The sequence below is a fragment of the Mesoplodon densirostris genome, chromosome X (genome assembly GCF_025265405.1).
Source record: "Mesoplodon densirostris isolate mMesDen1 chromosome X, mMesDen1 primary haplotype, whole genome shotgun sequence".
In the NCBI taxonomy this organism is placed as follows: domain Eukaryota; kingdom Metazoa; phylum Chordata; class Mammalia; order Artiodactyla; family Ziphiidae; genus Mesoplodon; species Mesoplodon densirostris.
This window is the reverse complement of record NC_082681.1, coordinates 102,327,416-102,353,744: the sequence shown is the minus strand read 5'-3', so window position 1 is coordinate 102,353,744 and position 26,329 is coordinate 102,327,416.

Sequence of the window (26,329 nt, the reverse complement as noted above, 5' to 3'; positions counted from 1 at the left end):
AGCCTTCCACAGGAGTCAGATTAAAACTGCAGCTACAATAATGACAGCATAGGGACTTCCCCGGTGGCACAGTGGTTAAAAATCCACCTTCCAATGCAGGGGACGCAGGTTTGATCCCTGGTCAGGGAACTAGATCCCACACGCATGCCGCAACGAAGAGTTCACGTGCCACAACTAATGAGCCGGTGAGCCACAACTAAGGAGCCTGCCTGCTGCAACTAAGACCCGGTGCAACCAACATGAATAAATAAAATAAATAATTTTCTCTTTACATGATGTATTTTTTTTTAAATGACAGCATAAGAAGTGGGAGGGGCCTCGGAGACCCCTGGCCTTAGTGAGCTTGAGTCTGGGGAGCTGAGTGCGCCTTGGGGACACCCCCCGCTGGGAGTGTGGCCAGTTGCTTCCCCATGAAGCTCTTTTCTGCTCCACAGCTTGTAGGAGCGGAGACACCTCGGAAGGTGCCCCGGGGCAGGGAAGACACAGACAAGGAAGACAATTCCTGTAAAACAGTTTGCATCCCAAAGGAGAATAGCACGGAAAACGTGTTCAACCCCTCCCCCGCCAGCCCCACCCCATTTCCAAGGCACATGCGGACACACAGCCCTCCCTTAGAGACACAGGACAGCAATTTGTTCTTTGCAAAGCAGACGGGTGACATTGACGAAGGGAAGGCAAGGAACAAGGAGGAGGCAAGAAAAGCTGCTTGGCTGCTACTTGGGGAGTTCAGAATGGTTGGCCGAGGACTTGCCAACTTTTGGAGGGCAGGCCCTGCGAATATTATAAATTAGACACTAGAAGATGGGAAATACATCCAAGAAATCAATCCCTATCCCCACCTTGGAGCACCTTCTGGTCTAATTTTCGAGGGAAGAAAAATAGTGCAACTCTGAAGTTGGAGATCATATAATGCCACCAGGACCTGGACACAGAGCACTGCCCACGTCGGGACTGACAGAGTATGACAGGTTAGTCCAGAGGGTTTACCACAGGAAGTTGGGAATATGAAGAAGAGGGGCACCTGGAATTAACCACGAGACAGAGGAAGCGCCCCATCCGAGTCAGAATCCGTGTCTCAACACACTCTTTCATTTGGTGCTGTTTCTGAGGGCCTCTTTAACTGCATTGCTCCCCTTAATTGTTATCTTGGGGAAATGTTATTCCCCCCCTAAGAAAACCCCACTAATCTCTCTCTTTTTTTGGGGGGGGGGGGCTGTGTTGGGTCTTTGTTGCCGTGCGCAGGCTTTCTCTAGTTGCGGCGAGCGGGGGCTACTCTTCGTTGCTGCACGCGGGCTTCTCATTGTGCTGGCTTTTCTTGTTGCGGAGCACGGGCTCTAGGCACATGGGCTTCAGTAGTTGCAGCGTGCGGGCTCAGTAGTTGCGGCCCGCGGCCTCTAGAGCGCAGGCTCAGTAGTTGTGGCACACAGGCTTAGTTGCTCCATGGCATGTGGGATCTTCCCAGACCAGGGCTCGAACCCGTGTTCCCTGCATTGGCAGGCGGATTCTTAACCACTGCGCCACCAGGGAAGTCCCATTAAACTCCTTTTAGAATCTTAAGTAAACTCCTGGTAATGAAGCAACCTACACCCACTACTACAAGAAGTGTCAGTCTCCTGTGGGCCACCAGGGAAGGTCTCTGACAATATTATCCTGTAGAGGTCAAGGTAGGGGTGGCAGAGTTAGGGAATGGGGTAGGGGAGAGTCCCCTGGAGACGGCATCACCTGTTCTGTCAATGGCTCAGGAAAAAATTGGCTGGAACTGGGAAGTGACCCTTCTGGCATTCGAAGGTGGACCTTGGTCAACCTAGAGAGGGGACTTGGTCTAGTTCTCTCGGGGCTGGAACATTCTTAAGGGCACCCTCCCATGGTAGGGCTCCAAGTTGACATCTGCTCAGGGAGAAGAAATGTTAGCCAGCGAGGAAATCCTAGGGGGAGGACAATCAAGCTGAAGACAGTAAGCCAAATGCTCCAGGTTAATGTTTGTGTATTTTCTCTGTGCCTGCCTCAGAAATATTTATTAAAATGTGAGCTCCACGAAGGCAGGGACGTCAGCTGTTTTGTTCACAGCCGCATGAACAGCTACAGATGTGTCTAGCACGTCGCTCACCGAATATGTGTTGAACCACTAAAGAGCAGGACCCTGATTCAATGCTCAGGCCTTGACTTAGCTGAGCGGCTCAATCATCTGGGAAGACACGGTATCTGGGAGCAGAGAAGGCCCGCTCAGGGTGTGGCAGAGAAACAGGAAGCACCCGTGACGCCAGCGTGACAGTCTCAGGGGTGACCAGCGCAAAGAGCCCAAGGGGAAGGTGACATCTCTGAGGCTTCATTGTCCAGCCGTGTTCTCATTCCCTTGGTCCTGGTTCGGCTTCCATTGCCAGTCTCCGGGGACAGTGGCTTTTATTTTACTTCTCACTGCCCTTATGTGGCCTCTTTTCTTATACAGGCCCCTGAACCTTCAAGGCGTGAACAAAAGCAAGTTTCCAGGAAGGAAAAGCTCCAGGCGGACAGGGGCGGCTGGACTCCCAAACTTCCCTCCCTCCCAGAATGGCCCTTCCTCTTGGGGTTTGTGCCTAGAGGCCTCGGGCCACCCCCAGGAAAGACGCCTTTTGTGACTGGTCCCTGAAGGACAGAGTCCTTTTCTCTGTTTCACCTCAGCAGAGTTGAGACAGGCAGACATTTTTTAAATGAGCTTTGCTGAAGACTGAAGGAAGAGCAGAAGCATAAGTAATAAAAAAATCAGGGGCTTCCCTGGTGGCACAGTGGTTAAGAATCTGCCTGCCAATGCTCGGGACACGGGTTCAATCCCTGCTCCTGGAAGATCCCACATGCCGCGGAGCAAATAAGCCCGTGCGCCGCAACGACTGAGCCTGCGCTCTAGAGCCCGCGAGCCACAACTGCTGAGCCTGCGTGTCACAACTACTGAAGCCCATGCACCTAGAGCCCGTGCTCTGCAACAAGAGAAGCCACTGCAATAAAAAGCCCACACACCTCAAGGAAGACTAGCTGCGGCTCGCTGCTACTAGAGAAAGCCCGTGCGCAGCAACGAAGACCCAATGCAGTCAAAAATAAAATAAATAACCTCAAAAAAAAATCACACTAATTTCCCAAGTCCAGACTCCAGGAGGTAAGCATGCCTGGACACAGAGTGTACCCTTGGTTCCAAACCTGCACTCCAGAGCAGGATAAGGGAGCTGGAGTGTAAGCCAGCAGCCCCGGTTTTGCCTGTCTCCCTACTCCCAGCCTACAAGAAGCCAAGTCCACCTTCCTCCAAGAGGCAGACACCGTCTCTGTTCCAGGGCCTGCGGGGAGTCGTTTCCCTGTCCTGCCTCGGGATGGCACCTCCCAACTCCCCTTGATCTCTCCCCCATGGTGTGAGGGTGCAGCTAGCCTGTGGATGATTTGCAGGACAGCCGTACTTGACAGCCAGCAAATAATAGAGCTCCCTGGGTCTATGTTATCTAATCCACCTACCTCTGGAGCTTCCCTTGGCAACTCACTCAGGAAGTGCCCCTCCCCCCACACCATCTGGAAGTGGTTTTTGAAAAATCGACTCATTATTGTTAAAAAGCAACACGTAGGCTTTTGCAAGATACAGTTGCAAGAGCAGCCCCTAAACTGTAAGTTCCTGGAAGGTAGGGATTTGATTTTGTGCCCCACTGTAGAACCATCACCTGGCACATAGTAGGAGCTTGATAAGTGATGGTGCCATGAATGAGGAATTAATAAACTTACAGAAGGGTGTTCCAGTTATTTCTGCATAACAAATTATTCCAAAATGTAGGAGCTTAACAACTATTTTATTATTCTTGCAGTTTCCACGGGTTGGGATTCTGGACCAGGTACAGAAATGGTGCCTTATCTCTCTGCCCCATGATGTCTGGGGTCTCAGTTGAACAAAGGTGAAGGTTTGGGGGCTGGAATCACCTGGAGAGTCCTTCAGTCACATGTCTTGCACTTGGGCTGAAATAACTCAAAGTCTGGGCTCAGCTGGGACTGTCAATTTGAGCACCTACATGTGGTCTCTTTGTGTAGATTGGGCTTCCTCACAGCATGGCCAACTCAGGGTGATCAGAGTGCTTACACGATAGCCATTCAGGCTCCAGGGTGGAAGCTGCCTGGCCTTTCATGACCCAGCCCTGTCATACTCCTAGTTGAAGCTGTCATCAACACATCCAGATTCAAGGGGAGGAGAAACAGACCCCACTTCCCATTAGAAAAAGTGTCAGAAAACGTTGGGGTCATGTTTTTAAACCACCACAATGGCTGAAAGATTGGAAAGCCCTGTCTCCTAAGGATTTTGCATTCATTCCCTCAACAGAATTTATGTTGTGCATCTACCACGTGTCAAACCCTGGGTTGGGTGATGTGTAGGGATTTAAGGGAGTGAACAAAATAGACATTGTCTCTGCCCTCGTGTAGCCTGCATTCCACTAGAGAAATAGACATTAAACAAATAAACATGCAAACAAATGCATAGTTACAGATCACGATGAGTGCTATTAAGCAGGGGTTGGGGGTGGGGAATGCCCTGAGAAAGAAGAAGGAGACTTAATTTAGACGGAAATATCTTGCTCCTCTAGAAGCAAAATCTGATGCAAGGTTTTGAGTGTAAGCAGTTTCTTTGGAGGCGATCCTCAGAAGCACTATAGGACAATGAGGGCATGAGAGAGAGCCAGTAAGGAAGCCGGAGGATGTATTAATAAGTAGGCCATCACTGTGGGCAAATGGGTCACTTCTGGTTGACAGAGTAGAACACACGTCAGCCTGTTCCACCCCAAAGTCAAGGAAGCTGGGGCATCTCCCCACCAAATCCTAGTAGTTGTAGTTGGGGGCACTAGTGCAGGCTGCCCTCCCTGTGGGCACTGCTCATTCAGGCAGCCAGGGAGAGCCTCGGGCAAAGGGCCACAAGTGCTGGTGGAAGGAGCCTTCACTTGGCTCCGGAGCCAAGGGGATGTGGAGGGACATCAAGGTGCCTGCCCCAGGGGTCAGGGTGGCCCTCCCTGAGCAGGCGACCTCTCAAAGAAGGCGTTCAAGCGTCAAGAACACAGGATTTGTAGATGCTGTATATATTTCTCCGTGTTATATGTGGGTTTTCACCAAACACCACCCCAATGCCAGCACTTAGCACGGTGCCTTCGAGAGCAATGCATTTTGGGTTTTCTTCTAATGACTATGGGTTTGCGCTGACTGGCCACGCTGCCCACCCTACCCCCACCCACCTTTCCTCCGTTGTGACTAATGGAAAAACATTGGCAAAGTTGCCCATGGGCAGGCAAGGTGGAGCTGTTTGTGCCCAGGAGAGTCTTCCCTTTGTGTGAGGGTAACCGCCAGGGGTTGTGGGTGCCACAGCCTGCAACTCTGACTTCAGCTGGGTTTGCAGCAGAGAGGCTGGCCCACCTTAAGCCACCACGTAGCAATTCACAGGGCTCATGCAAACCTAGTCAATTCCCCAAGAAGGGAGGATGTACATACAGGGAAATCTGGTAAGCCCCACCGTTGTCCAGGGGTGGTCCCATTCGCTGGAGACCATGCTCTTGACACGTGCCCGATTCACAGTCAAGGCTGGCAGGTGGGTCTCTGGCTCTGGACCCCTTAGTGAGTTTCCAAGAGAACACACGCAGTTCCTCGGAAAAGCTTTGCCAGGCTAGGCTCCACCAAATCACAGGGCTGCCGCGAACTGGGGGTGATGCTACAAAAACAGCATCTAATAAACTAGAGCAACGGGGTTGGGGGGAATAAGTGAGTCGCTGAAAGGAAAGGTATTTTTACTACAACAATATAATACCCTTTTATTCAAATAGCTAAATAGAACTTCTGTAAAATTTTCAAAGAGCGTTTGTCTTAATATGATCCTTTTAAAGCATCCTTTTCCAATTCCGCTGCTACCGAACATCAAGTATATGCCATGCCCTGGGTTAAGCAATTTTTTTAAGTTAAAAATAATAGTAATGACTGCTGAGGTAGTGAAGGCGCTTGGCAGGGTGGGTGACTGAAGTCAAGAATGGAGCTCTCGGCCACTTGTCAACACGTTTTCCGTGCTGTGCGAGCACTGCCGTCACCTGCTGCTTACCTGAGAGGCCGGCTCGCCTGGGGGCTCTCAACTGTACTCCCAAGCAGTGGCCCATCCCTGTGTCTCACCTGGGTCACTGCCACCCCAAGGACAGCCAAACCAGGAAGGGGTGGGGGGAGGGGAAGAAGGCAGGAAAGGGCGCGGAGAGGGAGGGGAAGGGGGAGGGGAAAGAAAATGGAAAAAGGAAGCAGAGAGGGAGAAGAGAGGAGGAAAGAGAAAGGGAGGAGGGGAGGGAGGGGAGAGAATTCTATGGGGATGGAAAAGCCAGGAAGTCAAATTCCTAAGCTAGTGATAAATAGAATCCCAGCTGCACCAAGAACAGAGCAGTGGTAAGATCATTCACACAGAATTCCTGACCGTGGAAAATAAAATCATTGCTGGTGAATGGAAACTTAGGGGGTGATGACGTCCGGGACTCTAGACCTCACATCCCGTGTCCCGGTAGAGGGCACAGACACCTTAGTGGGTTGAGAAAGGGGGCTGGGGGCCTGCCTGAGAAGGCACCCCTGGAAGTCTTCAGACCAAGTTGCCCAAAGTCCAGAGAAGCTGAGAAAAGAAGCCGGAAGGAGGCAGGGAAGAAGTTAGGAGTCAGAAGATGGGAAAGAGAGCGGGTTGGCCTGGAACAGGGAGGGGCACGGAGCTGAAGCCCGAACCCAAGGAGCCTGGGGGGTGGGGTGACCTGAAGGAGAAGCTGCAAGTCTGGGATGAGGAGTGGAAGGAAGGAAGGCTGCTAGGCTGCGGGGAAGGAAGATAAAACCCCGGACACGGATTTTGAAGCATTTGCAGCAGTGACGATCAGAAGCCTCGCCTGGGTGGGGGACAAGACTTAGTCGCCGGCATCCTGGGTCGGCGCCTCCCTCACCCCCATGCCCGGTGTCAGGGTGTCCCCAGAGGTTGGTCTTGGTCAGAAGCTCCTCAGGCTTCGGCATCCTCCTCATCCGGCAGTCCTTCCGCCTGGTGTGAGGGGCAAAGCCTGGGCAGTGCCTCGCCTCCCGACTCCAACCACCTTCCCCGCCCCTGACACCAGTCTCATCCATGGCAGGCTGCTGGCCACGGATGGGAGGAGAGGGACAGACCCCTGGGTCCCATTTGGATTATAAGCACCCCTCCCCCAACTTCTGCCAGCCTGCACCTGTGACTCTTCGCAGGCTGCCCTCTCCTCCTGGAGCAGCTCATCCTCAGGGAGCCAGACGGGTCTGGGAGTTTGTCGCCCCACTCCCAGGGTCGCCCTGAGCCTCTGACAGTGCCCGGTGAGGGAGTATGATAGCTCACCTCTCTTGCCTGGAGTCAGGCCAGACTGTGAGGTATGACTTACCCTCCAGAGCCCCCCGTAGGGTCAGGCTGAGGCTACCCTCTGCAGTGGGACTTTGTCTGAAACTGGCTTCCTCGCCTTCCAGGTCCTGCCTCCTCCACACCTTACGGGGCATCTCCTGGAAGCCCTTCCATCAGAAATCACTTCCTCACACATCCTCGTCTCAGGGTCTGCCTGTGGGGAAACGGAAGTCCTAGGGCCCACGGGCTGGGTAAGAACAACAGTTACTGTGGGTACACACGTTACCGACGGCCCCTCGTCCAGTCCTCGGAACCGGACGGCCCTGCTGGTACTGAGTGCGCCGCACCAAAGAGGAAGCGGAAACTCAGCGACCAGAAGGGACTCTCTCAGGGTGGCACAGCTGGTGAGCAGAGCAGCCTAGATTAAAGCCAGATGTTGCTGGCCCCGAAGCCAGCATTTAGTCCTTGACATCCCACTGAAATGAGATGGGGGCTGCCGGCTCTCCTGCGCAGAGCCCGGCGGCTTCGGAAAGGAGCTAACATCTCTGGGGCCCTGCTGCTAGGGCCAATCTGGGGCCAGCCGGGTATTTAGGACAGGTGACCAAGGAGAGGGCGAAAGCTCCATTCAAGCCCTTAGCTTAGCAATGGATGTCTCTGCGTTCCCCGGCTCACCCGGACCCAGTTCCCCAAAGCCCTGCTGGATTTGCCAAGCACCCAGAGGTCTTCAGCTAGGGGCCTGCTCGTTCATCAACTCCCCCCCATTCTCCATGTGGTTTTTGAAGACAACACCCCAAAGCCGGCACTTACTAGGAGGAGGGCAAAAGCTGCGAAAAATGCCCTATGAATAAATGTTCAGGGTTCCATCCAGAAACGCCCACAGTGACTGATGAGTCATCAGATGACCAGCTGTCACCACAGAGTGCTATATATAGAAGGGGAAAGCCAGAGGGGTGCCTGGGACCTAAAGCAGAGAGCAGGAACAGGCACCTAGGAGGCGAGGCCCCAGCTGGGGGCGGGCCTACGGGGCACCTGGAAACTGTGCCCTCAGCTCCCCCAAATAATGGAAGCCGGGTCACTGGTGCTCCAGCACAGCATACTGCTTGATCTGGAAACAGACAGGGCCGGACGCGGGCGATGCCAGAACACTGATGATGATTACTGCTAATGATGCTAATGGGAGAATAATCGCTCAGAGAACTTCCCGCACATCACCTTGTGTTCTTCCCATCAAACATACATACGGAGGACGTACTAACGGCGCTGCCACTTAAGCAGCCTAAATTGAGTTTCTGGACTCCAGGCTTGGTTAGCCTAGGCCTGCGCTGTCCAATACGGTGGCCACGAGCCCCGTGTGGCTATGGAGCACTTGAAATGTGGCCAGTCTAAATGGAGGCATGCCGTAAGCATAAACTACACACTGGATTTCAAAGGCTTAGTTCCCAAAAAACAATGTAAACTATCTCATTAATAATTTTTTTCTTCACTACGTGTTGAAATGATAATATTTTGGAGAAACTGCGTTGAATAAGATATACTAGTGGGCTTCCCTGGTGGCGCAGTGGTTGAGAGTCCGCCTGCCGATGCAGGGGACATGGGTTTGTGCCCCGGTCCGGGAAGATCCCACATGCCGCGGAGCGGCTGGTCCCGTGAGCCATGGTCGCTGAGCCTGCGCGTCCGGTGCCTGTGCTCCGCAACGGGAGAGGCCACAACAGTGAGAGGCCCGCATACCGCATAAAAAAAAAAAAAAGACATACTATTAAAATTAATTTCACCTGTTTCTTTCTACCTTTTTCACGTGGCTACTAGAACATGCCGAAGGACGTATGTGGCTCACGTTTGTGGTTTGCATTGTATTTTCTATTGGACAGCACCGGGTTACAGGCTAGAGGCCAGAACCTTCAGGAAACCCTGGCTATGCCCTGTCCTGATAAATAAAGCCTGCTCCCTGGTTCAAGGCTGAGGGAGGCCAAGGCTGCTCTCCAGACGATGCCAGTGGCCACCTTCAGCTCCACACACTGGTCACAGCAGGCCCAGGTGGCACGCAAAAGCCCCTGAGTGTCTGTCAACCTTAAACTCGCCCTTCATATCTTCAGAAAATTCCCAGCCTTCCTGGGAAATGTTGATGAATCCTCTCTGGCTGTGTCTGTCTTCTCCCATCCCCCACTTCACCCCCAAGAGAGTTCAATTTGATGCTGTGTGATTACAAAAAAGAGACTCATAAAATAAGGCCACTTCATAAATGAAGTAGCCCTTTCCCTGGAATATGCAAACAGCAGAGTCAATCAAAGGAAAGAAGGGAAATGAGAAACAGAAAGAGAAATGCAGATGAGAGTTATCACAATTCACACCGAGAGGGAGAAACTGTATCCTGGAGACAGACACACAAATGTCACACACTCTGCCCACAGAGACCTGGGGCGAGGGAGAGCAGGGCGCTCGCGCACGCACCTGTGTGTGTACGTGTGTGTATGTACACCATGAGTGTGTCTGTTGAGCACAAGAGAACACCAGAGAAAGATTCAAGTTCAAGAACGAGGCAGACACACAGAAACCGAACAAGAGAAATGCAGGAGGTAAAGCCAAAGAGAGGTTCGGGGTGTCTGTGTGTGTGTGTGTGTGTGCGTGTGTGTGTGGTGGGGGGAGAGTTGACAGCCTCCCCTTTGTGGCAAGGGCTGCCTTTCCTTTCTGTGTCAGTTTAAATTATTCACGTCAGGACAATGGAAAGAATATAGCAAAATAAAAAATGCATCAGGGCCAGGCGAGCCCTAGATTCCTATGTGGTGGAAACAACCCAGAGGGGAGGAAGGCTGCCTGCCCTGCACCTAGGAGTGGGCTAGGCTTCAGGTGACTTTGTTGGGGGTGCCTTTCTGCTGGTTCCCATACCTACAGAGTTGACAGAGCCAGGGCTGGATTGTGCACCCCCAGGGGCCAGGCCTGGAGGGTCCCTGCAGACCACAACCCCTCTCGGGCCAGACCAGAGGCCTCCCTTCTGCCTCCTTCCCACCCCCAGACTGGCTAACACTTTGCACCAACCTCCTGCCTGCCCTGAGCTGAACCCTCACTGGTGAGTACAGAGACCCTGGGTGACCACCAGTTAATCCAATCAAAGCAGCTTTACATGCTGCCAGGACAGGATGGGGACTAAGGGGTGCCCCCACCCCAGGGCTCCCACTCCTCCCAGGTAATACCTCTAGGGACAGGCCTTCTGGGAGCCTGTACCCACCTCGGTGACCTCACCAGAAGAGGGCCTTCCTAAAGAGGATGCAGGATGAACGTGTTAGTCTGCTCGGGCTGCCATAACAAATCAAGAGATATTTAAGACTGGGTGGCTTAAACAACAGAAATTTATGTCTCCCAGTTCTGGAGGCTAGAAGTCCCAGATCAAGGTGTCAGCAGGGTTGGTTTCTCCTGAGGCCTCTCTCCTTGGCTTACAGACGGCCGCCTTCTCACTGTGTCCTCACATGGTCTTTCCTCCGTGCATGCGTGTCCCTGGTGCGTCTTCCTCTTCTTATAAAGATATCAGTCTTATTGGATTGGGGCCACACTCTTGTAACCTCATTTTTATCTTAATTACCTCCTTAATTAAAGGCCCTATTTCCAAACATAGTCACAATCTGTGGTACTGGGAGTCACCATATGACTTTGGGGGGACACAATTCAGCCCATAACAACAAAGAACAGAGAAAGATAAGGCCAAGCCAGCACAAGGACTGGGGGAAGGTGGGGACAGTTCAGGGTGAACCGCTCCAACTCCCTGACTGTGTAAGGCCACCTCCACGTACATTTATAAAAACTAAAGATGACAATTCTTTGGGATAGGGGCTTGGGGGGATTTTCTCCTCATGGCTGATAGTTGCTGTTTTCCCCAGGACCGAGGATTTTGTATCCCCAATTCCAACTCAGTGTCTGGCTCCTAGCAGGGCAACTATAACAGGGCAGAACAGAGGCTATTGGGCAAGGCTCTGGGTCCCTACTCATTTAGTATCTTCTCACTAAGGAAAGTGACTCCAAAATGAATTTGGACTTAACTCACAGAGGCCCTTACAAAGTTAAAAAAAAAAAAAATTAAAGAGAAAAAGCGTAATGGCAGATTGCATTTTCCAAGATGGTCACGACAAGATCTCCCATGCCACGTGCCCTTCTTACAATCTCATGTCATTCTTCCCATCAAGAGCTGAGATCTATGGTCCCTCCCCTTGACTCTGTGTGGATTTGTGACAGTGGTAGAAGTGTCGCTATGTGACTTCTAAGGCTTCCTCTCTCGGGATACTTACTCTTAGAAACCAGCCGCCATGCTGTGGGGAAGCCCAGATTACACAGAGAGGCCTCATGGAGATGTTCCAGCTGACAGCCCCAGCTGAGATCACTGCTAACAGCCAGCATCAATGACCAGACATATGATCGAGGAAGGAAGCCTTCCTTAGGACTTCAGACCCAGGCATTGTCTGATGCAATGGCACCAGATAGAGACAGAGACAGAGGGAGAACTGCCTAGCTGAGGGCAGACAACCCCCAGAACAGCAAGAGATAGTAATAAAATGAGAGCTGTTTTTTTAAATCACTAAGTTTTGGAGTGATTCATTATGCATTAATAGATAAGCAGAACACAGGCCAAAACACACACACACACACACACACACACACACACACACGTGTGCAAAAGCCCCAATTCACAGGACCTGTTTAGAGGCCCCAGGCAGCAGGCCTGGGTGCTCACCACATAGGCCCTGGGGCCAGGCTGCCAGGATCAAATCGCTTTTCCACCACTTCTGCTCTACAACCTTGGATGAGTGAATTGACACACCTCTGCCTCCGTTTCCTCATTTCTGAACAGGGACCCATAGCCGAGCCCTCCAATACGGATGGGTGTGAGGGTGCAATGTGATAACCCACATCAAGTGCTCAGATGGGCGCCAGGTATGCAGTAAGCGCTCAATAACTACTTGCAGTGATGATCTTAGTCAATATCTCTCTTTCCTAACAGGTGGGCTGAGAAACACGCCGTTTCTGGCAGACACTCTGCTGACTGTCTTTTTCCATCACACTGAGGTCACCAGCTCTGCCCCACGCTTATTTGTTTTGTAAAAATGTCAGCAGCTGGGCCCCAGTCCCTTCCCCCAGCCCTTGTGGGAAGTAAGCTCCCCTCCCCCTGCGGTGTTTGAGTTGTGTTCCCTGCCACTGTCATCTCGCTCCTTTGCCTTGCAAACCATTGATTGGCAGAAGACAAAACACTGGCTAACAGCTGACCTCAAGACCTGTTTTTAAAGTCCCTGGGCCCAGCCCAGCCAACCAGCCGTGGGACCGGGATGGGCCGGCAGCAGATGACGACAGTTGGCTGGGCTTGCCCCACCCTCTTGCCTCTCCTTTTGTGAGGTGGGTGAACATTGCAGCCCCGGGATGCCCAGTTCCTCTACACGCTGCTGGCACATGGGACCCCCCTCCCGGAGGCAGCTCCCCCAGCCTGCAGCGGACCAGGCCAATACAGGTTGGTTCCAGCTGTAGCAAGTCCTCCTCCCTGCCGGAGGCCCCTCGGGGGTACCAACAGAGGCAGAGGCCCCTCCCCTTAAGAACTGGAGAAGCCAAGAGCAGAGCAGAAGGAAATCAGCAGCAGAACCCTTTTCTGTCCAGCTAAGGCTTGCCTGGCCTCCGCAACGGCCCCCTCTGCCTTTTGGGGGGCAACACCTTGACTCTGCCCGACCTGAAATCCCGTCTGACCCCGCTCCCACCTCCTCTGACTTTTGGGCTCTCTCGCTCTGGGTGGGGGAGGGGAGCCCAAACTCACCGGGAACCACCCACAGTCTTCTCACTCTCCATTGGTGGTAACTGCCTTCCCTACGTAGCACCTCCCCCCTCCCCCATACTCCTCCCCCACACCCCTCCAAGTGGCTGCAGCTGGACCTCAGTGGGTCCTCAGGCGTCTCCCAAGCTTCCTTGGGCTGCAGGGTACACAGGCAGGCTTTCGATGAGCTCACCAACCATCTTACTCGGAGCAGTCCCTGCCCCAATACCTTGGGTCTCCTTGAAAAATGATCCTTAATCTCTAAGGAACCAATGGGATCTTTAGAAAAGACACCTGGAACTTTCTTTGCAGCTACTAGCTCTGTCAGTGGGAGCACTACTGATATCTGGGTCTGGGGATATCTCCATTGCATGGGACGGTCCCCCTCACTGTAGGATGTTAAGTGTCCTTGCCCCCCACCCCACCCACTAAATGTCAAAAGCTCCCCCTATTCATTGTGACAACTAAAAATGTGCCCCCGGGCTTCCCTGGTGGCGCAGTGGTTGAGAGTCCGCCTGCCGATGCAGGGGACACGGGTTCGTGCCCCGGTCCGGGAAGATCCCACATGCCGCGGAGTGGCTGGGCCCGTGAGCCATGGCCGCTGAGCCTGCGCGTCGAGAGCCTGTGCTCCGCAATGGGACAGGCCACAACAGTGAGAGGCCCGCATACTGCAAAAAAAAAAAAAAAAATGTGCCCCCATTTCCAAATCCACCCCCCACCCCCAGAGCAGGGAGACAGTTCCTGAACAGGGAAGCACTGTGTCATCTCTGGATAAAATTCTCTCTGCTCCACAACCATCACGGAGCTGCATCTCCCCCACAGGATCAGTTATGCACACTTGATCACTGCAATCAGCAAGTCCCTCCTTCCGTTCCCACACTCACCTGTGCACACTGCGAGCTGGGGCTCCGGACTCCCTAACTCGACTCCCCTTTAGTAAGGCTTAGGTGTGGGTTGCCCCGAGAGATCATTCGCCGCAAAGCGTTTACTGAGAAATCCTTTGTAGAATTCCGCACCTCCCCTTCCATCGCTGGGCATCACGTTAAAAACTAACTAAATAAATAAATAAGAGCCACCATGGTGGGAAGTGTTTCGTGGGAGTTATTTGTTCTTCAAGGTCTATTGAGTCAAAATTCCCAGTTTAACCTTGAATGCTCGGCTCTGCTGCTTCTACTGCGAGGTGGATGCTGGTACCTTAAAAAGAGAAGGGAAATCTTGTGTTCTAAAGAAAGAGAAAAGGGAATAAAATAATCCTCCCTCTACAGTGCCTACTGGATGCGTTCACTTTTCAATATAACGTGAGGATGCTGGCCCCTTTCATCTGCCCTTTGAGCTACCCTTTTACTAAAACCCGTGGCCAGCCTGGCCTGAAGTACCCATACTTGGATCTACCAGGAGAAAAAGCATCCGTTTTCACAGGGACATAGCTTTGACCCTCCTACTGACAGTGAAGCATGTCTGTGGGTTTAGCCGAAGTAGGTCCAGATACCTAGGGCAGTTTTCCTTCTTGGAACAACTGCTCTTAACACCAGTAGCTTCTTGCTGATGTCTTAGGTCCCCAATCTCATAGTGACGGCCTAGGCCTGAAATTGAAGGGGGAGGTTAGTCTTTGGGGGTCCACTTTTACCTATAGCCTCTCTTCCCAGAACAAGACATGCATGTGTACGTGTGGGGTGCGCCCACACCCGGTCACACAGAATTTTTGCACACAATCATAAAGCTTCCGGAAGCCTGTCCACAGGCCATGGATTGAGAATCTAGCCCTGGTTTACCCCAGCAGGGAATCTGATGTCAAAGCAGCTCTGGTGGCACATAGAGATAGGATTTGCTTCCAGCAGGTAAGGAGACAGACTCTGTAACTGTTCTTCCTGAAACAAGCCGAGAGCCTCGTAAAACGATGGCCGCTGTACATAGCTCCACTGGTTTGCAAATACAGCCAGAGAGAATGAGAGAAAGCTTCCAGAACCCACTGTCTCTCCTAAGCACACAAAATATATGTGGACTACTAAGGAGAGAGGCCATAAAACAAAATGACCTTGAAAAACTCAAAATCCATTGCCCCCAAAATGAAACAGTTCGTGCTGGTGGCAGTTCCCGTAGCTAATGACACCGCACTGCCTTGGACGATGATTTGCTCAGTTCACGCTGCTTTCACGGGCGTTTCTCCATCAGTCTCTCAACCACTGCATGAGGAAGGCAGGGCCGGTATTCTTGCCCCCATTAAGAGGCTCTGACAAAACAGGAGGGTTCAAAGAGCTGCCTGAAAAGCACATGATGAGTAGTGGTAGGGCTGGAAAGACAACTTGGGCGTCAGCTGACCCCCCAAGTTCAACAGTCATAGGAACTGGAGAGGGTATTATACCATCACAGGGTAATCGAATAACAATAAATATAAGAACCACAATTCACTTTTGTAAGGCAGATCCCTAAAATTCTGCCCCCAATGCTTCAGCAGCCCCATTGGGTCATGAAAAGGAATAACTCTAAAGGTTCTTTTCTGGAATTGTTGCTTGGCAGCCTGGAATTTAAACTCATGCCACTACTTCCAAATATTTTCCCGTGTCTTCCTTCTTTCAAACTGGACTTAGAGGATGTTGGAGTTAGAACAGGCAGAAAAAGGCAGAGAGAAAGGAAAAAAAGACAAAGGAAAACTGGGATTTCCCTGGTGGTCCAGTGGTTAAGAATCCATCTTGCAATTCAGGGGACGTCGGCTCGATCTCTGGTTGGGGAACTAAGATCCCACATGCCACAGAGCAACTAAGCCCTCACGCGGCAACTACAGAGCCCATGTGCTCTGGAGCCTGCGCGGCGCGCTGCAGCAAAAGATCCCGTGTGCCGCAACTAAGACCCAACCCGCCACAGCCAAAAAATAAATTTTAAAAAAAAGACAAAGGAAAACTGTATAAAAAAGTTATACTGGGGCTTCCCTGGTGGCGCAGTGGTTGAGAGTCCGCCTGCCGATGCAGGGGACACGAGCTCGTGCCCCAGTCCGGGAAGATCCCACATGCCGCGGAGCGGCTGGGCCCGTGAGCCATGGCCGCTGAGCTTGCGCGTCCGGAGCCTGTGCTCCGCAACGGGAGAGGCCACAACAGTGAGAGGCCCCCGTACCGCAAAAAAAAAAAAAAAAAAAAAAAAAAAAGTTATACTGATTCTGGTAACAAAGTGTTGGGATCTGTAAGCAGAAGATGGGGCGGGGGAGGGGTGTCGGGGGGAAGCTATATGGATGGGGAAGGTCACAGTGGTGGTGCTGCATGCCCGCTCCAGGCCAGCACTGACACCAGCAAGACTCAGCCCCAATTTTAGCAAATGTTTAGCCACTGCCTAACATGGGTCACTATCTTTCCATCCTCTTGGCCATCTGCCACCCAACCCTAAGTCAGGGCCTTATATTTTAGAGTTTTTGTTACTGCTGAATCCCACTTCTGGTACCAATTTCTGTTTAGGCTAGGTTATCCTGAAGTAACAAGCAGTACCCAAAATCTCACTCCCCAGCCCCCCCAAATCTGGATCATTCTCTTCATGTGGTCTTTTCGCCTCAAGGAGGCTAGACCAGGTTTCTTCATATGGTGAGGGCAACAGGTCAAGTAGGCAGGCCTCAATGCCCAAGCGCTTGTATCATGCTTACTGATGTCCCATTGGCCAAAATAAGTCATGTGGCTCAACCCAAAGTCAGAGTGAGAGAGGACTACCTTCAGATGTGGTTACTGGCAGTTATGATCCATTGGGGGCCACGTTTGTAACAATCTCCCACACACATGAGCAAAATACCTCCCCACCCACATGGTGCCTGACACGCCATCATTTACGTTTTAGACTTTTGGCCTCTTTTGGCTTACTCTTTTAAAAATCAGGCATGGCTTCATTGCATATCCTGTGACCCAGCAATTTCATTTCGAGGCATATAGCCAAGAGAAATGAGTGCTTATGCTCACCAACAGCCATACAAACAAATGCATGGAGCAGTTTTATGCAGAACAGCCCCAAACTGGAAACCACCCAAATGCCCACCAAGAGGGGAACAGATAAACTGACCATGATGTATTCATACAAAGGGACATTACACAGCATTGGAAAAAGAATGAATGACTGCTCCATGTGACAACACGATGGATGGATGGATGGATGGATGGATGGATGGATGGATGGATGGCTGGCTGTTCCAGGCAATGGTGAATGGAAGGAACCAGACCCACAAGAATATATATTGTATGATTCTAGTTATAATGGAGGTTCTCAAACAGGTCTATACTGTTAGGAGACAGAATAATGGCTACCTTCGGGGGCGTGTCAAAATGTCAGCTGGCGGGGGGCATAAGGAACTTCTGGGACAGGTGCTGACAATGTCCTGTATCTTTTTTGTTGTTGTTTTTGTTTTTTAATTGCAGTATAGTTGATTTACAATGTTGTATTCATTTCAGGTGTACAGCAAAGTGATTTAGTTATACATAGATTCTTTTTCAGATTCTTTTCCACTATAGGTTATTACAAGATACTGAATATAGTTCCCTGTGCTATACAGTAGGTCCTTGTTGTTTATCTCTTTTATATATAGTAGTGTGTATCTGTTAATCCCAACCACCTAATTTATCCCTCCCCCCCCACCAACGTCCTATATCTTGATCTGGGTGAATCTATACTTATGATTCATGAATCTATACTTATGTAAAAAGCCATAGACCTGTACACTTCAGACTGGTGGACTTTACTGAATGGATGTTAAATCTTAGTTGTTTTCAAAGCACAAGATTAGAAGTAAGAGTAGGTTTCCTAGCTTGGTGACGCTGGACAGGGTGACAGGCAGAGGAGGGGTGGGTGGGAGCACCTGACCCAGGCCTTCTCAACCTTTGAAGCCAGAGGGAAGAGACCTTGCTCAGGACCTGAAGGGTTCCCCATCTCCAGCCCTGGATGGGGGTACTTGGGGCTGGGGCCCAGTGGTAGTGGCCCAGCGGGCTCCTATGGGGACAGAAATGCTTTGAGGAGCCTTTGTTCCAGGAATTGATCAAGGAAACGAGCTGGTAATGAACAGCAGAAATAACAATAATTAATAATGGGTAGAATAAAAATGGATTTCAAATCCTGCAGCTAATTTGCCAAGAGACTTATTTCTGTGGCAGGCAGCCACTCTCCTCTCCTCAGACTGCTGAGCAAACCAGGAAGTGGCAGGACCAGGCCAGCCAGCTGCGGGAATGGGGGAGCGAGGAGAGAGGGAGGGGAAAAAGGGCCAAGGAGGTGCAATAACCCCGGGCAGTGGGAATGAGCCGGGACTTGTCTGGGTACTGGGCTGGGTCATGGGCTCTGCACCCCACTAGGAAGGGCAGGAGACCCCAATCTCCGAGGATGCCTCTCAGAGGCCAGGCAACCTCCCCTCTCCCCATGACGGCTGCCAAGCCCAGGGAACGATCCCCCAGGGCTGCCCTCGGACCCTCAGACCCTTGGCATATATCCCCACCAATACTGCCCCCCTCGTAGGAGTCAAGGTTGTAGGGGGAGGGGAGCAAGGCCACACAACAATGGAAGGAAAACCCTTGTCAGAGAAGAAAGATTCTAATTGGAGCCCTAAATGCTCCAGAAAGATTATCTTTCCGGTTCCCATTGCACAGAAAGCATCGAACAGTCGCCCCGCCCATTAACCCTCACCACCCATTTCCTCCCCCGACCCCCCTCCCCCCAGACAGTCTGAGTTGTATAGCTTTTATCACTCCGTTAAACAGTGAGTGCTCAGAGATCCTTCCAGCTTCCCCGCCCAGGACGGGGCAAAAGGCTGCCCTGGCCTACTCTGCTGGTTTTTCGTGCAAGGTCTTTGCAGGGAGGAGGTCGGTGCTTGCATGTGAGGGTCGAGTCGATGAAGACCTGCTCACACCGGTGTCTTCGGCTGAACTTGTCCGTGGCCTGTGAGAAAAATGCTCCTCTTCCCATCATATCCTTCCCTGTGCGTCCCCAGTCCCCTGCAGCTGTCTCTAGCTTTGGAGGGCTTCTCTCTTGCCCTTCCCACTAGGGCCCAGGCTCCAAGCCCACTGTTTGCCGATAGCATCTACCCTTCTAAGCCTCATCCCCCGCTGTTTTCCGGGACGTGCTTATCAGGCGCAGGGGAAGCCAAAATCTATGTATGCATCTGTGTCTTTGACCACAAGTCCTTGGAGCTACAGTGTCTTAACCCTGAGGCCAGTGGACAAGCTCTGAGTGGACTCCTCAACCCCCACTCCTTGAGCAGCTGCCTACGTTGACAAATGGACCTCCCTCCCTTTTCAACTTTAGCAAAGTGGATTCTTCTTGCTAAAGGCTAAGTACTCGCTAAGTTGCAAGTTTTAGAAAATGAGGCCATTGTGGGGCTATTTCTGAGGGAAAGAAAGGCTAGTGGTGCCAGCACCAGCCCCGTCCACCTCCCACAAGAATTGGGCACCATTATTTTTACATCGGGGAAAACTCCATCTCCTGCTTCAAAAACAGCTGAATCTGGCTTCATCTTCTGCAAAAGTATACATGGTAGGGAGAAGGCGAGGCTTTAACTCTTAAAGACAGTTCGGAGCAGGTGACCAAAAAGGAAGATCAGGAGGAGGATGACTAGGAAGGCTCTGCTGATGAAGCCCCTGCAGCTAGGGTAACAGCTGTGGGGTTAAGGGGGTAGGAGAGAGACCCCGGGAGGGCAGTGTACTGAGAGCACAGCCAGGCTCTGGGCAGGGAAGCCAGGCCCCCAGGAAGGGGCCAGGAGAGGCAACGTTCCCGGTAGGTTTTGAAACCTGTCGTATTAGTCTGCTCAGGCTGACGCAACAAAGAACCACAGGCTGGGTGTCTTCAACAACAGGGTTTTATTGTCTCACTGTTCTGGAGGCTGCAAGTCTGAGATCAAGGTATCAGCAGGGTTGGTTTCATTCTGAGTCCTCTCTCCCTGGCTCATAGATGGCTGTCTCCCCCCGCCCCCACCCGTGTCCTCATGTCATCTTCCCTCTGCATCTGGCTGTGTCATAATCTCTTATAAGGACACCAGTCAGTTTGGATTAGGGCCCACCCATGTGAACTCATTTTAACTTAATTACCTTTCAAAAGACCCTGTCTTCAAACACAGCCGCATTCTAAGGTATACTGGGAGTTAGAGCTTCAAAGTATGAATTTTGGGGGAGACAAAATTTACCCATGACACCAGGACAGGATTTCTCTCTTGCTTCCACAATCACAACCTGTTCCCACTCCAATCAACGTAGTTGCTGGACTGGGAGAAGTTGCAGGGCTGTGAACCCTACATAAAGGGGTCCTTGTCTGCCCATCCCCCAGGCTCCTCCCTATGCAAATTCTCCTCATCAAAGTCCCACCTCTTCCAAGAAGCCCTCCCTGACTGCTAAGCTCACATGGAGCTTTGCCAAACTCCAGTGCACTATAGGAAGGGTCAGAGTCCAGCTCTGTGTCCTGAGTATAAATCTGCTTTCTAAATAAGACCTTTGAGGATAGGCAACCCCTGCCCACCCACTCCCCCCCCAACCCCCCCCACACACACTGCCAGTATCTGTTTCCTCCCTTTCCCAGCCAGGCAGTTTGGAGAGTTGGGGTTGGCTGTACAGCCAGCTCCAGGGATCAGCCTGATTGGTTTAACTAGAGGACACACATGACCTGATTCGTGCAATCAAAGTGAACATCAGGACTTTTGCTGGGAATGCAGGGACATGGTCCCTCTTCTAGGTTAGGTTTGGCTGGGGGAGAAAGCCAAGCTTAGAGTACACAGCTGCAACTAAGGTGAGGGAGATGGGGCGTGGCAGGGTGCTAGAAGTCCCAGAGATTTGGATGGGGCAGGGCAGGGAACAACCACTATATGCAGCCACTGAAGCTTATCCAGAGGAAACAAAGCAAATAAGGTGCGCTAGGGTGATATTTAAGTCCTAGATCAAGCCATACCTGAAGTACTTTACCCCTGGACCATTCAGTAACATAAAGCCATCAATTTGCCCTTGTGCTAACATTGGTTTGGGCTGAGAGTATAATGGAAAGATCACTAACTGATACAATTTCTTTCAGATCCTACAAACAGCCTAGCCCCATGATCACAAGGACACTCAGTAAATACTACAGAATCACAAACTCACAACATGTGAAGGCTTTGTAGATGAGGAAATTGGGACCAGGGTTAAAGGGATTTGCTAGGTCTCGTGACAGATTAGTGGCAGAGCCTGGATGACAGCCTAGGTCTCCAGTCTAGTGCCTTTCCCTCTGCACCACAAGAGAGGAAGGCCACTGTTCCTCCTGCCCTGCCCCCCAAAGCTTGTCCCTGGGGGAGAGGGAAGGGCCAGAGCAAGCCAGTGCAAAGCCGCAGCACCCTCAGCCCCCCAAACAGGAAGACTTGGTTGCAAGCCAGGAGGCCAGAGGGGAGGCAAGGCAGGAAATTGAGTGGCTCGGTGTCATCCACACGTGCCAAGTCACCTGGGGGCTGTGAGCAAGGAGCCAGTGCAGAGACGGGGAGCAGCCGCTAACCCAGGCAGCAGGCACGTCCGTGTCGCCAGGACCTCAGAGGACCCCATCCCATGCTCCAAAGAGTCCTCTCCCCTCGGGAAGCCTGTCCTCAAGTGGAACAGTTTCCGGGCAGGCTCCAATAGGGGTAGAAATATGTGGTCCCTAGAACAGAACAGTCAGACATGTGTGATAGGCAAGTGCTTATGGCCATCTGCATAGCAATCAGATGCCTTGGATTTTCCACACCAATTGGCATTTCAGTCAATGAATGTTAAGCTCCAGAAGCCATCTTGGGCCATGAAGTGACTTTGGGAAAAAGAACTGGACTAGTTGTTTTACTGCTTCGTAACAAATCACCCCAAAGCCCGGTGGCTTAAAAGAACATCATTTGACGGTTTTGTTTTATTTTGTTTTCTCTTGGTCCTGGGGATGACTGGGGTCAGCTCAACGGTTCTTGATTTTTTTGTGTGTTTGTGGTCAGATGGTGTCCGGGGCTGAAATCATCTGAAGGCTTCCTTCCTCGCATGTCTGGTGCCTGGACTGGGAAGACTCCAGCGTCTGGGGGTGGGGCGTTGCAGAATACCTGATGTACCACACACATCTCTCTCCAACACGGCAGCTTCAGAATAACCAAGCTTCTTACATGGCAGCTCAAGAAGGAACCAGAAGGAAGCCATATCTCCTTTTGTGGCCTAGCCTCGGAAGTCCCTCAGTGTCACCTCTGACTCATTTAATTCCTTAGAAGAATCTGGCCCATATACAAGGAGAGGGAATTTAAACTCCACCCAGTTGGAAGGACTGTTGAAGACTGTTCACACATGGTTTGCAACCACAGTAGAAGCCATACCTGGCAGAGTAACAGGGGTCAAGGAGCCTGGGTCTCTGCCATACCAGAGCTGCCCGGGACTGCCTAAACCTGAACTCCCTAAACATGAGAGAGAAATCGAATTCTGTTGCATACACGCCGCTGTCAGTCGGGGGTTTTCGATGACTCTCGGCCCAACCTAATCCTAATTAATACAGAGAGTACAAACTGCCATGTCCTGTTCCTGGCACAGAGCAAGCTCTCAAAGGGAGGGAGGTTAGGGGGTGTGAGGCAGGGACGAGCAGGACATCAGAGCTCAAATATTCCCTTGTCCCATTAGTTCACTTACACTACATGCCCGTATTGATTTGTCAAAATGAGAAAACATGCAAAGGAAAACTAAGGAAGTACAGTGCAAACAGTAAGTGCCTATCAATGAATGAATAAGTACACGGGATAAGCAGACAAGAGAAGGTCCCCAAAGCAAAGGCTCTCAGATGTGGCAGAGGGGCCCAGGCCGGCCGGAGGCCACGTTACGCAAAAGTCCTTTGTCTTAAGACTTGTCTCTCATTGAGATATCATCTCACACTGGTCAGAATGGCCATCACCAAAAAATCTACAAACAATAAATGCTGGAGAGGGTGTGGAGAAGAGGGAACCCTCTTGCACTGCTGGTGGGAATGTGAATTGATACAGCCACTCTGGAGAACAGTATGGAGGTTCCTTAAAAAACTACAAATAGAGCTACCATATGACCCAGCAATCCCACTACTGGGCGTATCCCCTGAGAAAACCATAATTCAAAAAGAGTCATGTACCAAAATGTTCATTGCAGCTCTGTTTACTATAGCCCGGAGATGGAAGCAACCTAAGTGTCCATCATCAGATGAATGGATAAAGAAGATGTGGTACATATATACAATGGAATATTACTCAGCCATAAAAAGGCACAAAACAGGGTCATTTGTAGAGACGTGGATGAATCTAGAGACTGTCATGCAGGGTGAAGTAAGTCAGAAAGAGAAAAACAAATATCGTATATTAACGCATATATGTGGAACCTAGAAAAATGGTACAGATGAACCGGTTTGCACGGCAGAAATAGAAACACAGGTGTAGAGAACAAACGTATGGACACCAAGTGGGGAAAGCAGCAGGAGGTGGGGTTGGCGGTGTGATGAATTGGGCGATTGGGATTGACATGTATACACTGATGTGTATAAAATGGATGACTAACAAGAACCTGCTGTATAAAAATATAAATAAAATTAAATTTAAAAAAAGAAAAGCAAGATGCAGAAAAGTGTGAATAATATGACCCTGTTTTTGTAAAACTAACAACAATAAAAATATTTCATATACATGTAAAAAAAAAAAGAATATGGTGGAAGTGATGCTATGTGACTCGATGCTAGGTCATAAAATGCAAACAGCTTTCACCTCTCTCTCTCTCTCTCTCTCTCTCTCTCTCTCTGTCTCTCAGGACACTCACCCTGGGAACCCAGCTGCCATGCTGTGAGGAAGCCCAAGCCACATGAAGAGGTCACGTGTAGATTTCTGGCCAACAGCCCCAGCTCAGCTGACAGCCAGAATCAACTGCCAGACATGCAAGCAAGCCAGATGCAAGCTTTGCACTTTGAGTGAGAGGCTGTCAGGGTGAGCTGAGTGCCGGCCAGCCACAGCTGGAAATGGAGGTCAGGCTGCCAGGAAGTGAGCCTGGGCACCAGAGGCAAATAACCCAGCAAGTTCTTTAACCCCTCGGTCTCAGTTTCCTCGTATGCAAACTGGAAATCGTAACAGGGCAGTTGTGAGGATTAAACTGAATAACCCATGCAAAGCGAGGGCCGTGTCGGACGTGTCCATAAATCTTAGTCTGCTGGGAAGGAAAAGCTTCTGAGGTCCCACGAAGGCTTCTGTAAATCTGTAGCAGACTGGCTGCTCTTGAGAACCATGAATTCTCAATGCAAGCACCAAGGGCTCGAGACAAAAAGGATGTTCTGGAATTCTGAAAACCTACTTTTTTAGATGCCTGGGATTTAGCACGTTGATTCTATACCATAATATAGAGAATGGGGAGGCATGAGAGCAGTTTTCCTGGGAACAGGAATAAAGGTTCTGCTTTCCAGGGAGCGAGAATAAAGGTTCTATCAGTCTGAGAGGCCCATTAACCGGTAGGAAGGTCTCCATGTTGACTGAGGTCTAGGACAGGCCTGAGGCTCTTATGATACAGAGACACGACAGACACGGAAAGCCCAGAGAGGTTGACAGGCATGGAGAGGAGAGAGGGGCCTGGGCCTTGCTCCACAGCAGCCAGCAGGGAAAACCACATGCCCTAGAGAGAAGATCCGCACGCCCTAGAGAGAAGGCCCGCACTTAGCGTGGAGCCGCAGAGGTAAAGGGGCTGTGACTAAATGAGGGGACTTAGCAGTGGTGGCCCAGGCCCTGCACACCCCAGCACAGTGGAGGGAAGAGCCAAGACCACCCAAGTGCCCACAGTACCCCGAAGGGCTAACCAAAGGGGTCCACCGGGCATGTAAGGAAACAGCATGTAGGGTCCCTGGACCCAAGGCCGCACAGGACATCAGGGTCTGTGTTCCAGTCTAGGAAGGACAAGTGCAACTTGTCCAAGGTCAGCGAGTCCACTTGGGGGCGGAGGACAGAAACAAGGCAGCCTGTGGATACAGGCTCAATGCCTGGACCGCGTAGGGCTCCTTGCCGCCCTTCCCAACCCAGGGCTGCAACTCAGACCAGGGCAGAAAGGGCGAGAGAGAACAGGCCCTATAGTGACCATGATTTCAACCCAAAGTGACTGTTGCCTTGACTTGGCAAGTTCAAGCTGTCCACCATCAGCAGAAACGGGTGCTCAAGAGCCCAGTTAAGCCTGCATAGAGAAAAGCTACATCTTAGCATATCTGAGGGTCAGGATTCTAGAATTTCACCCCACGACACGTCTTTACGCAAAGCTTTGAAACGACATCAGGGAATGAAGTCAGAACGTAGAATCCGGTTGACAAGCTGCGACTTGCTCTCCAGGGTCCATGTCCCCGCGGGAGGCACAGCCACGAGGGTAGGTGGGGGGGAGGGGCAGGGTTTCAGGAGTCTGTCCAAAAGAAGACAAAACGCCTGAGTCTCCTTTTTGGATCCTGCTGGCTCTCTCAACAACTCTTAATTACCAGCAATCAGCTCTTAATTACCTACAACAAGAGAGACAGGGGAAAACACAGATAAATGAAATCCATAGATAATCCCCAAACCCCAATTTGGTCGATAACATCAGCCAGCTTCCCCAAGCAACCTCTTGCCAGGACTTCCGATCTCCTGGCAACTTGCCGTGTAGAACGATCCCCAATTCCCCAGCTGGCCTTGCCCTTGCCCCTGGTACACAGGGAGAAGCCAGGGGGCCCTAAATAATGCCCAACTCCATACCATACTCTTTCCTGCTGTCCCCAGGAGGTGGCTGCCAGGCTCTGGGCCTTCGGGCACTGGACTGTTTTCACTGTGTTTGCCCAGCAGACAGGAGTGCTGGCTGCAAATTGAAGCCACCTTGGAGAGCAGGAAAGGAGGACAGCAGGCTCCAGGGCAAGGGCCTCTGGGACCACAGCTGTCCAAGGGCTACTGTGGGCCACCACATGTCCCACAGACCCAGGGGCCTCTTTGTCTATACCTGAGGCAGGATGGCCACCCAGAAGGAGGGATGCAACTGAAAGCAAGTTAGAGCCTCAAGTGAGAGCAGGAATGAGGCAAGATGGAGCACTCCCAGGGGCTCCCTGTTTCCTGACTTTTCACACTCAAGTATTCTCAAGTGTTCCCTCCTCTTGAGTGGGCGGGCAAGGTAGACACATCAGGCCCCGTGCCTGGACCAGCAGAACCCTGGGAAAGTTAATCTTCTGCGGAAAAGGAACGTCTTGTGGTCATCAGTTTGGGAAAAATGTCCCATTTGGACCCAAGGGCACTAAAAATGGTG